This window comes from Choloepus didactylus, chromosome 11 (genome assembly GCF_015220235.1).
Source record: "Choloepus didactylus isolate mChoDid1 chromosome 11, mChoDid1.pri, whole genome shotgun sequence".
In the NCBI taxonomy this organism is placed as follows: domain Eukaryota; kingdom Metazoa; phylum Chordata; class Mammalia; order Pilosa; family Megalonychidae; genus Choloepus; species Choloepus didactylus.
In genome coordinates this window covers 24,823,812-24,832,969 of record NC_051317.1, presented here as the reverse complement: position 1 = coordinate 24,832,969, position 9,158 = coordinate 24,823,812, and the positions used below count along the sequence as shown (strand labels likewise).

The window sequence follows — 9,158 nt, the reverse complement described above, 5'->3', positions numbered from 1 at the left end:
GGACCTGCTCAGCAAGGGCAGGGGTGCAGGGTCCAACCCCCTGCCGGCCCGTGACCCCTCGCCCGTGCCTCAGTGTCCCCAGGCCTCCCTGTGCTTCCTGGTGGAGCAGCTGGCCTCACGCCGCTGTGGGGCTGTGGGAAGGCGGCATGAAGCGGTGCCCGTGGCGGCCACTCGGAAAAGCTACCATTTCCCGAGCGCCCCCCTGTGCCAGCCCAGGAGGGGTGCCAGGGATCCCAGACCTCTGGGGCCACCCTCCCATGGTCCCACCAGGGGTGGGGGCCTGGCCTGGGCCCGGCCTGTGAGCTGGTAGATTGGGAGTCACTCAGGGTCCCTGGGCGCCGAGAGCCTGTGTTCCCTCCAGAGAGCAGCTGGGCAGCTCGGCAGCTCGGCACAGGCCCCCAAAAGACGTGCACTGGGGGCCCTCAGGCTGCTCAGCCCTGGCCTTGATCCCGGGGCCGAGACCTTCCCGGTGTCTGCCTGTCCGTCTGTCTCTCCCTCCCTTCTTTTGCTCTCGGCCTCTACAGGGTTTGCCCTCTTCTGCCACTTCTCAAGGAGGAAGAGAAGGCCGGGGTGGGGCACAGGGAGAATTTGCTACAACCAGCCTGATCCCCCAGCCCCCCATCCTGTGACATCATCCTGTCGGGGTCTGTCCTGCCCCTGGGCTGCCGCGACATTCAGTGCTTGTCCAGCCCTGCCTCTGGCCCCGCCTGTACACCCCACCACCCCTGCTAGGCCGGAAACAACAGCAATGGCAACAAATGATAATAATAGCTTCACTGAGTTGGAATTGACCAGGCTGCGTCCTGCTTGGCACCACCCGGTGACCCCCGATGGCCGCACACCCTCCTGGACCTCAGCCCCCTGCAGAGACAGCCGCCCCCAGCTCTCAGGGGCCCAGGAGGTGGGGGGCACCGGCAGCCCCTGCTCGGAGCTCGTGGGAGCCCCCGACCCACTGCAGCCCCCCTGGCCCTGTCAGTCCCGGGTGGGTGGGCCAACCCACAGGGAGGACCCACCAGCCTCTCCTCCATCGGGGGTCCCAGGCCCCCCAGGCCAGCAGGGAAGTGGAGTGGGGAGCCCGGGAGCAGACCCCTGGCTGCCCTGGGCCTGCCTAGGGGTCCCCAGCTGAAGGCAACCATGAGCCCCCAACCCCCAGGGTCCCAGAGCTTGATCAAGTGGGAGCTGCACAGGCCAGTGGCCGGGGGGCCCAGGAGGACACAGGGGCCCGCATGAGGGGCCCTTCCTGAGCATCCTCTGTGGGTGCCAGAGCTGGGGTCGGGGGCCAAGTGGGGGACGGGCAGAGGCCTCTCCTCACAGGCCCCCCTCACCGGCCTGAAAGGCCACGGCCCAGCGTTTCCAGGGCACAGGGTGCATCCTTGAGGTGCCTCCCAAGCCAGGGCTCAGGCAGGCACCCCGAGAAATCCCACAGGGGGCTGGGGTCTTCTGGAAGGGTCTGCTGGGGAGGGAACGGGGGCAGGACACCCTGAGCAGCCTGCAGGCCTGGGGGAGCCTCCGGGGACTGGCGATGGGGAGAGCTGGGAGGTCCCGGGCAGGACATCTGCTACAGGAGCTCCGGAACCTTCTGCGGGGGAGGCAGCCCTTAGGGTGCCCCCTCCTCTCAGCCCTCCCACCCACTCCCTCCAAGCAGCATCCACCCACCTCCGAAATCTTTGGAGCCCCCAGGCTACCCCATCTCACGGGCCTCTTCCAGTCCACACCCCAGCAGAATGGGGAACACGCTGGATGTGGATCAGACCCCATGTCCCCAGCCCGAAACCTTCCAAAGACTCCCCTTGCCCTGGGGACACAGCTCAAATCCTCACCGGAGCCCCCAGCCCACCCCCCTGCCCCCCATGCCTCACCCTGGTCAGCTGTCAGCTGCAGCCTCCCAGCTCTGTCTGTCCATCCACATGCCCTCCCTCCCCCTATCTGGGGTGCCCCGACCCCCACACTCTGCACGCCCCAGCTGTGTTCCCTAAATCAGGGTGAAGCCCGGGCCTTGCTGGGCCGAGTGAGCTCTGGCCTCCAGCCCCCCGCTGCGCCCCCTCTCCTTCCGTCTCCTGCCCCTGGGCCTTTGCACGGCCGTGCCCCCGCCTGGCTCTCCCCCGGGTCTGTGCGTCTCCCACCCACTTCAGGGTTCCGGCCCGCCAGCCGCTTCTTCCCAGGCCTTCTTCACACGCTTTCATCAACACATATCGTCAGTTACCTGCTCAGGGTTTGTCCTCAGCCCTGGACTGCACATTGCAGGGGGCAGGGGGCAGGGGGCAGGGACCCCATCTTGTTGCCTTCGGCTCCTGGTGCAGAGCCCAGTCCCCCGTAAGTGCTCGATCGAGGGCCGTCAGCTGCAACACACATCACAAGCCACCTCCACTCTCTGCACACACCCCCTCACACGTGTGCACTCACATGCACGCAGACATGCTCACACACATACACTCAGACTCATTCCACGTTACCACCACACTCCAGGTCCCACGTGCCCACCTGCACACCCACCCCGAGCTCCCATGCCCCCCACACCTGTCACTCCACACGGCCAGGCGTGCCCGCTCACGCCATCCCCACGCCAGCACAGCAGGCACCCCAAGCTGGCAGATGGAGCTGCTGTTTGCGCCTCTGTCTGCCAGGGTGTTTGCCAAGCCATTGCCATGGAGACACATCTTTGATCTGACAGGAACAAATGAGTGTGGGGAAGACGGACTCCAGTAAGGAAGCCAGACACGCAGGACTGGGGACTCCTGGAAGACAGAGACGCCCTCCCACCGTGAACGAGGTGTGCACAAGAAGGCGGCTCTGGGACCGTTCCTCCGAGCTCCCCAGTACAGAAGCTGATTCAGGTCACTCAGTCACTCAACAAACCCTTGGGAGAGCCACGCTGTGCTGGCAACTATGGCTGCAAAGCTGCCCGAGACATGGGCCTGGTTCACAAAGGGCCCGCAGGCAGGTCCTGAATCTGGGCTGTTGTCCCCACCACCCTCTGAGTGGCCTCCCCCAGGCAGGTGAGTATCCCCGGGCACCATCTTCTCGTAGTCAGGCCACTGGGTGAGGATGGTGGGCTCCCCTCCTGGGGAAAATCAGTGCAAAGATGGCCCAGTTCTCCACCCCATGCTCTTGCTGACTGGTGGAGTCTGTCTCCCCACCATTGAATCTGAGCTGGTCTTGTGACTTGTTTTGGCCAATAAAGGGGGACAGAAGTGCCACTGTGCCAACTCAGCCTTGGCCTCAGGGGACACCCATGCTCTGCCTTCTGTCCCCTGGACTCCTCCTGCAGCCATGAGAACAGGTGTAGGGTGGGCTGCTAGAAGCCAAGAGAACACATGCAGGCTGTGTCGGCCCAGCTGCGGCCGCCCTAGAACAGTGAGCCCCCAGCCAGCCCACCCGCTGACCACAGACACACAGCCGAGCTGGGCTAAGTCCATCCCAGAGCAGCTGTGCTCTTTAGGAATAATACAATGTTTTATTGTTTGGGGTCACTTGTTACACAGCAATAGCTAACTGACACACCCTCTTTCATGCAGTCGGCTCATGCTGAAGGCCCCAAAGCACCCCAGGGCTGCTGAGAACAGGTCAGAGTGAGGGTGCTGTTTTCCTGGGTTCCACAGGCCACCAGTGCCGTGGCCCCAACCGGAAGGAGCTTGGACATTAACATGTGTCAGCTGCCCACAGAGCCTCCACGTGCCCGCCCCGCGCCAGAGCCCGGCACAGAGGGGCGGGTCTCGGGCCCACCTCGGCATCCTCGGAGCCTCACACCAGCGAGAGGGCAGCCTTCTCGCCCCAGCTCACAGGTGGAAACCTGGGGGGGAGGGGAACGTGGCCCCCAATAACTGGCTGGCCTGGGGCTGTTCATTCTTTTAAGGTCCCCCCGCCATGGACCCGTTTGGAAATATGTTACTTCCTGAGCTAACGGCACAGGGAGTAAGGAATGTGACTTTTCGGTTTTGATTCCCCATGACTTGCATCTGAGCAGCAAAGCCCCCTCCCACCCTGAGCAGCCACCCAGCGCTGAGGGCCGGGGCTTGAGCGGCCCTTCTGGGAGGTTCCCCAGGGGAGCCTGAGGACCCTGTGCCCACAGTGCCTGTTAGGGGGACTGAGTGTTGTGAACTGTGCACCCCAAGGCCGTGGTGGCCAGGGGGGGACGCGGCAGGAGCCCAGGGTGGCTGCCAGTGAGGAAGCCCGGCCTCCGACACTGCAATTTCACACATCCGGCTCCTAGCACCGGGCGGGAATGGACCCCTGTGTCCGTGGTCCTCTGTCACCGCGGCCTGGGGAGCCCAGGTGTGGCCTGAGCCGCCCTCGCTCCGTAATGACGGCTTATTTCTCAAGGTCTGTCCCGTGTCAGCCTGGCTGTCCCAGGCCTCTTTAGCTGCCCTTTGCTGTCTGTCTGTCTCCGTCCTTTTACCTTTGCCCTTCCCCGCTGCGGGAGGCTCCCCCGAAGCTGGAGCTTTGAGAACCTGCAGCGCTGACCTGTGTCTCTAAACCCTGAGCCTAGGCCGCTCACGGTTCCTGTAATAATTGATACGCAGCCAAAGGTTTCTGACATCTTACTTTAGGACATCATCTTTGCTCCTTTTTGATGCTTTCTGAACCTTTTTTTAAATTGCTCTCTCTTCCTTCCTCTAACAAGAAACGGCCTGTTGTACCCACATCCTTTACTATCTCCAGCTGTGGAGGGTTGAACTCTGCACCCGACAAAACATGTTCTTAATCGGCGCCCCTGTGGGTGTGAGCCCACCGCAAGCAGGAGCTTCGGAGATGTTATTTTTAGGCAAGGGGTGGCTCACCTGAACCAGGTGGGCCTAATGCTGTTGCTGGGGCCTTATAAAGAGGAGCCGGAGCGAGCCCCAAGAAGTCCGCGGAAGTGGGGAGAGCAGGCCCGAGGGGCGAGAGTCGCCAGGGGCCGGGGCCGGGGTGGGGGTGCAGAGGGACAGGCCGGGCCACAGAGCCACGGCTCCAGGGAGAGGGCAGGGCCTCGCCGACGCCTGATTTCAGCTTCCGGCCTCTGAAACCGTGAGGCCACGTATTCCTGTGGTTGGGACACGGATGTTGAGACATTTGTCACGGCAGCTGGCAAACCAAGACACCTGTCTTCTTCCCCCAAATGGGGATCTATCTGGAATGTTGATTCTGAGCTATGGGAGCTCTGTTTTCTCTTTTCTTCTCTTTTTTCATCTCAATTCTTTTTCTTCAAGACAAGAAATGTTGCCACGATTTTCCACCACCTCTCTCTCCCCTTCCTTGCAGCATCTCACTTTGCTTCGCTTTTCAGGTAGCACTTCCCCCACAGGTGTTTTTGATAGAGAACTTTGTGTCGCAAACCATCTAAGGTCCTGTTTCCCTGTGATTATTTTTTGAAGGCTGTTTGCCTGGATGTGAAATTCTGGATCCTAGGATTCTCTCCTTGGGGGACTCCTGGGGACGCGTGGGGACAGCTGTTGTTGACTTGTGCTGCTGCTTCTCCATTGCTTTATCTTCTCTTTGCATTTTCTTTCTTTTTTCCTTCATGTTCTCTTCTGGAGAAGTTCTGCAATATAATCAGATTTCACTAATTTGTGCCTTAGCTATTCTGTCTCTTATGTCCTTTATTTCAAATTATGTTGTTTATACTCTGTTTCCTTACTCATTTTTTTTTACCACTTGTTCTGCTGTGGCTGGGGGAGGGGCTTATAGTCTCTTGCCAGTAATAGAAGTTTTCTTTTTCTCCTTGGAGTTCCTGTGGCATTTGCTTTATGAACTTTGATCCCGGGTTGGTTACTCGCTGATAACGATGCACATTCAGGTCTAGCAGATCTTCATTATGGTTATACCCTTCTTATAACTCCCCGCCGACTGCTGTCAGTTAGCGTTTGATAAATCTGGGCTCATCTCTGTATTTCAAGTCTTTCTGGGTCGTTTTGATTTTGATGTGCTTTTATTTGCCACATAAAACGTGGTTTTGCCTCAGGAGTTATGTCCTGTCCCCGTCTGCTGTCCCACCACGTCCCTGTCCCCACGGGAGGCGTCCTGACGGAGGGAGAGGGCACTGCTTTGCGGACGCTGCGGCCTCGGCTCTCGTGGCCTCACCTGCGCGGGAGAAGCCAGTGGGTCTGGGAACGGCCTCCCTCGTCCGTCCCGCACCTGCCACCTGAGCAGCCTCAGCGTGGCCCCTGGTAGCACCTCCTTCGTGTCTCACGCAGGAATGTCTTCTCCGCACGCTGAGAAGCCAAGTTCGCTGAGGGCAGAGGCCCCACCGCCGGCTTCTTGGGTGTTCTCCACGTCTCTCTTTGCACCCGGCAGGTGGAGGGGATGGGCTGGGCCGTGTCTCCCTTCCGGGGTGAAGCAGAGTCAAGACCTTACAGCACCTGCCCCACGAGCACCACCTCACCTGGGCCTCCCCCTCGCCCGCCACATGCCCCTTTTGGCATTTGCCACACCTGGCCCACTTCACCTGGAAGGTTCCTCTCGTGGCCAGTGGCATCTCCTCCTTCCGGTTGCAGGTGAAAAGGCCCCCGGCCTCCCAGGACCACTGTCCCCTCCCGCCAAGGGGCGTCTCTCCCTGCGATGCCCGCTCTCAGGCTCTCGGTCTCGTGGACCTTCTCGTGTGTAACGGCGTGTGGTGGCGTGTGTGTTCCCTGCCCCCCCATCTCCCACCCGCCCTGAGCCCCAGGGGGACAAGTGCTGGCCGCGGGCTCAGTCATCACCCGAGAAACCAGCCAGGGCCCTCGGGGCCTCTCGGCAGTGTTTGCTGACTGACTGAGGGGTGCACCGGTCAGGGGTGGCAGCTCCTGAGGAAGGGGTGCTGCCCACACGCACCTGCACTGGGGCCCTCCCTCCCACGGGGGGCCCTGCCCTGCCAGGCTGTGCCCCAGGCGGCCTCTGAACCTGCGCATCTCCCGGGGCTCCCGGGTGCAGGCGTTCCCACCTGTGGGCTCAGCCCCTCTGCCCCGGACGAGGTCTGCACCGGGGATGGGTGGGTGGGTAGGTGGATGACACCCTCCCCACGCTGGCCGCTCCTCCCCCACAGGCCTGGGGTCAGCTGGTCCTGACAAGGCCTCGTGTCCGCCAGCTGGGGCTGCGCTCGTCTTGGAGAGCACTGGGCTCCCCTTAGGTCCGGGAGGCTCAGCCACCCGCGGTTTTTGCCCTCAGTGGCCTGAGTGGGGCCCTGGTGCCCACGCGGTCCCTCAGCAGACCCGAGGGGCAGGTGTGATGCTGCCAAGCACCGGGCCAGTGCTTTGGAGGAGACGGACGCCTGCTTCTGGAGGTGAAGGGCGTCCCCCACTTCACAGGTGAGGGAACAGTTCCCTGAGGAGTAACTTGCAGGCTCAGTCATCACCCTGGAAACCATCAAGGGCCACTCAGCGGCTCCCAACAGTGTTTGTTGAACGACTGACTGAGAGTCGTGCACTGGTGAGGGGAATCCCCCAGAGTCCCCAAGCCCTCCCGCCAAACCGCCATCCAGGTCCCCTGGCCCAGCCCTTTGAGAGGCAGGCTTGGAACCACAGGGAGCCAGGCCCACCCAAGAACCACAGCAGGACTCGGGTCAGAGCTGGTGACGGGTGAGTCATCACCAAGCGAGGGCAGGAGTGCGGCCAGGCTGCCCCACAGAGGCAGGAGAGGGCACGGGGTGGGGGGGTCCCTTGGGTGGTGAGGTAGTGAGGTGTCCCCAGAACTTCTCTAAACCAAAGGCATTGCGGAGAGCACCGCAGAGGGGGTCCCCTGGACCCTGTGCTGGCCAAGCCTGCCGGCCTTGGAACCCAGTGCTGACACGGGGACTCTGTCGGAAGCCGTTTATTCTGTGTAGAAAATAAGCCACTTCTTTAATAATAAATCACAATGTGGGTTCCCTCGTGTTGCTCTCCCCGGTCCCAGCTGCCCAGAGGCCCCTGTGGAGCTGGGCTGGGATGGGGGCGCCTCGCAGCCCTGGGACGGCAGGAGCCAAGAGGGGACCCAGGGCAGCCCCGTGGGCCCCTGCTGTCCTGGTGGGAGGTCCGTCCCCTGGTGTGCTGGTGGGGGCCGGGGCCCCTCAGTAGCAGTCAGCCTGGTCCTCCAGGGCGCCCCCGGTGGCCAGCATGTCCTGCAGGAGGGACTGGGGGCGTCTCTCCACGTGGTCACTGCTCTCGGCCAGTGTGGCCCGGAGGCCCTCCAGGTCGAGGGCCCGCAGCACGGCCACCACGGCCTCGGGCTCCAGCTGCCCCAGGGGCTGGCCCTGCCCGCCTGCCTGCCAGCTCTGCAGGGCCGCCTCCACGCTGGCAGAGCTGGGGCCGCCCCCGACCTCCTGCTGGCACCACAGGGGTCCACCGTGGCCCCCAGCAGGAGGAGGAGGTCACCGGACTTCCGGGCCACAGCCCGGTCGCAGTCAAACAAGGCACGAAAGGCGAACTCGAAGAGCCGGGCCCGGCACAGCGTCTGCAGCACCGCGGGGACCAGGGGGCCGGGTGGGGCGGCCTTGGGCAGGGCTATGGCATAGGGGCAGCTGGCACCAAGAGGCCCCAGCGTCTGGGCCAGGAACACCAGGGCCAGCTCCACGCCCTGCACCCTGACCTTCCAGTCCAGGTTGCGGCCCGCCGCCCAGAGCACACTGGCCACAAACTGCTCCCTGTCCTTGGCCACGTCGGCATGGCCGTCCTGCAGCCACTGCATGAAGACGTGCATCACGGCCCGGCGGGGAAACCGTCTGAGTCCGTGGAGAGAATGTGCAGGAGCTCGAGGAGCAGCCTCTTCCGGGGACAGAGAGCGGGGACAGAGGTCAGCAGCTAGCGGGCGACAGAGCGGCGAGAGCTGGGCCCAGCTACGTGGTTTTGGGGCTGGGGATTGGCCCCGGCCCGTGAACCAACCACCCCACCCACGATTTTCCCTCTACTTGTTCGCTGGACGGGCCGATGGAGAAGGCATGTGGGATGCCCACCGGGTCCCTGGCTCGCTGAGTGGCTGCCCCATGGGAGCAGCCAGGCACCCGCCCACCCAGGGCCAGCAGGCGGATCAGGCACCCGAACACCCATCAGCCCGTGCCCTGAAGCTCCCTGCACTCCCACCTGCTGGGCCTCCGGGGCCTCGGGGATGGCTTGCAGCCCCCGCATGGACAGCTGCCCCACAGTGGCCACCGCGCTGGCTCAGACGTAGCTCTCAGGGTCGTGGAGTAGCTGCTCGGCAAGTTCAGGCACCTCTGAGGCCAGGAGGGCCTGTCG

The 9,158-nt window shown here is 62.9% G+C and overlaps 1 long non-coding RNA gene across 1 annotated transcript; it reads left to right on the top strand.

Moving 5' to 3' along the window:
* Positions 1–2,687: 2,687 nt before the first annotated feature.
* LOC119506598 lies at positions 2,688–6,249 on the top strand. Its single transcript, XR_005211012.1, has 3 exons — positions 2,688–2,770; positions 3,516–3,782; positions 6,171–6,249. It is a non-coding gene; the product is annotated as an uncharacterized LOC119506598 (long non-coding RNA).
* Positions 6,250–9,158: the final 2,909 nt, after the last annotated feature.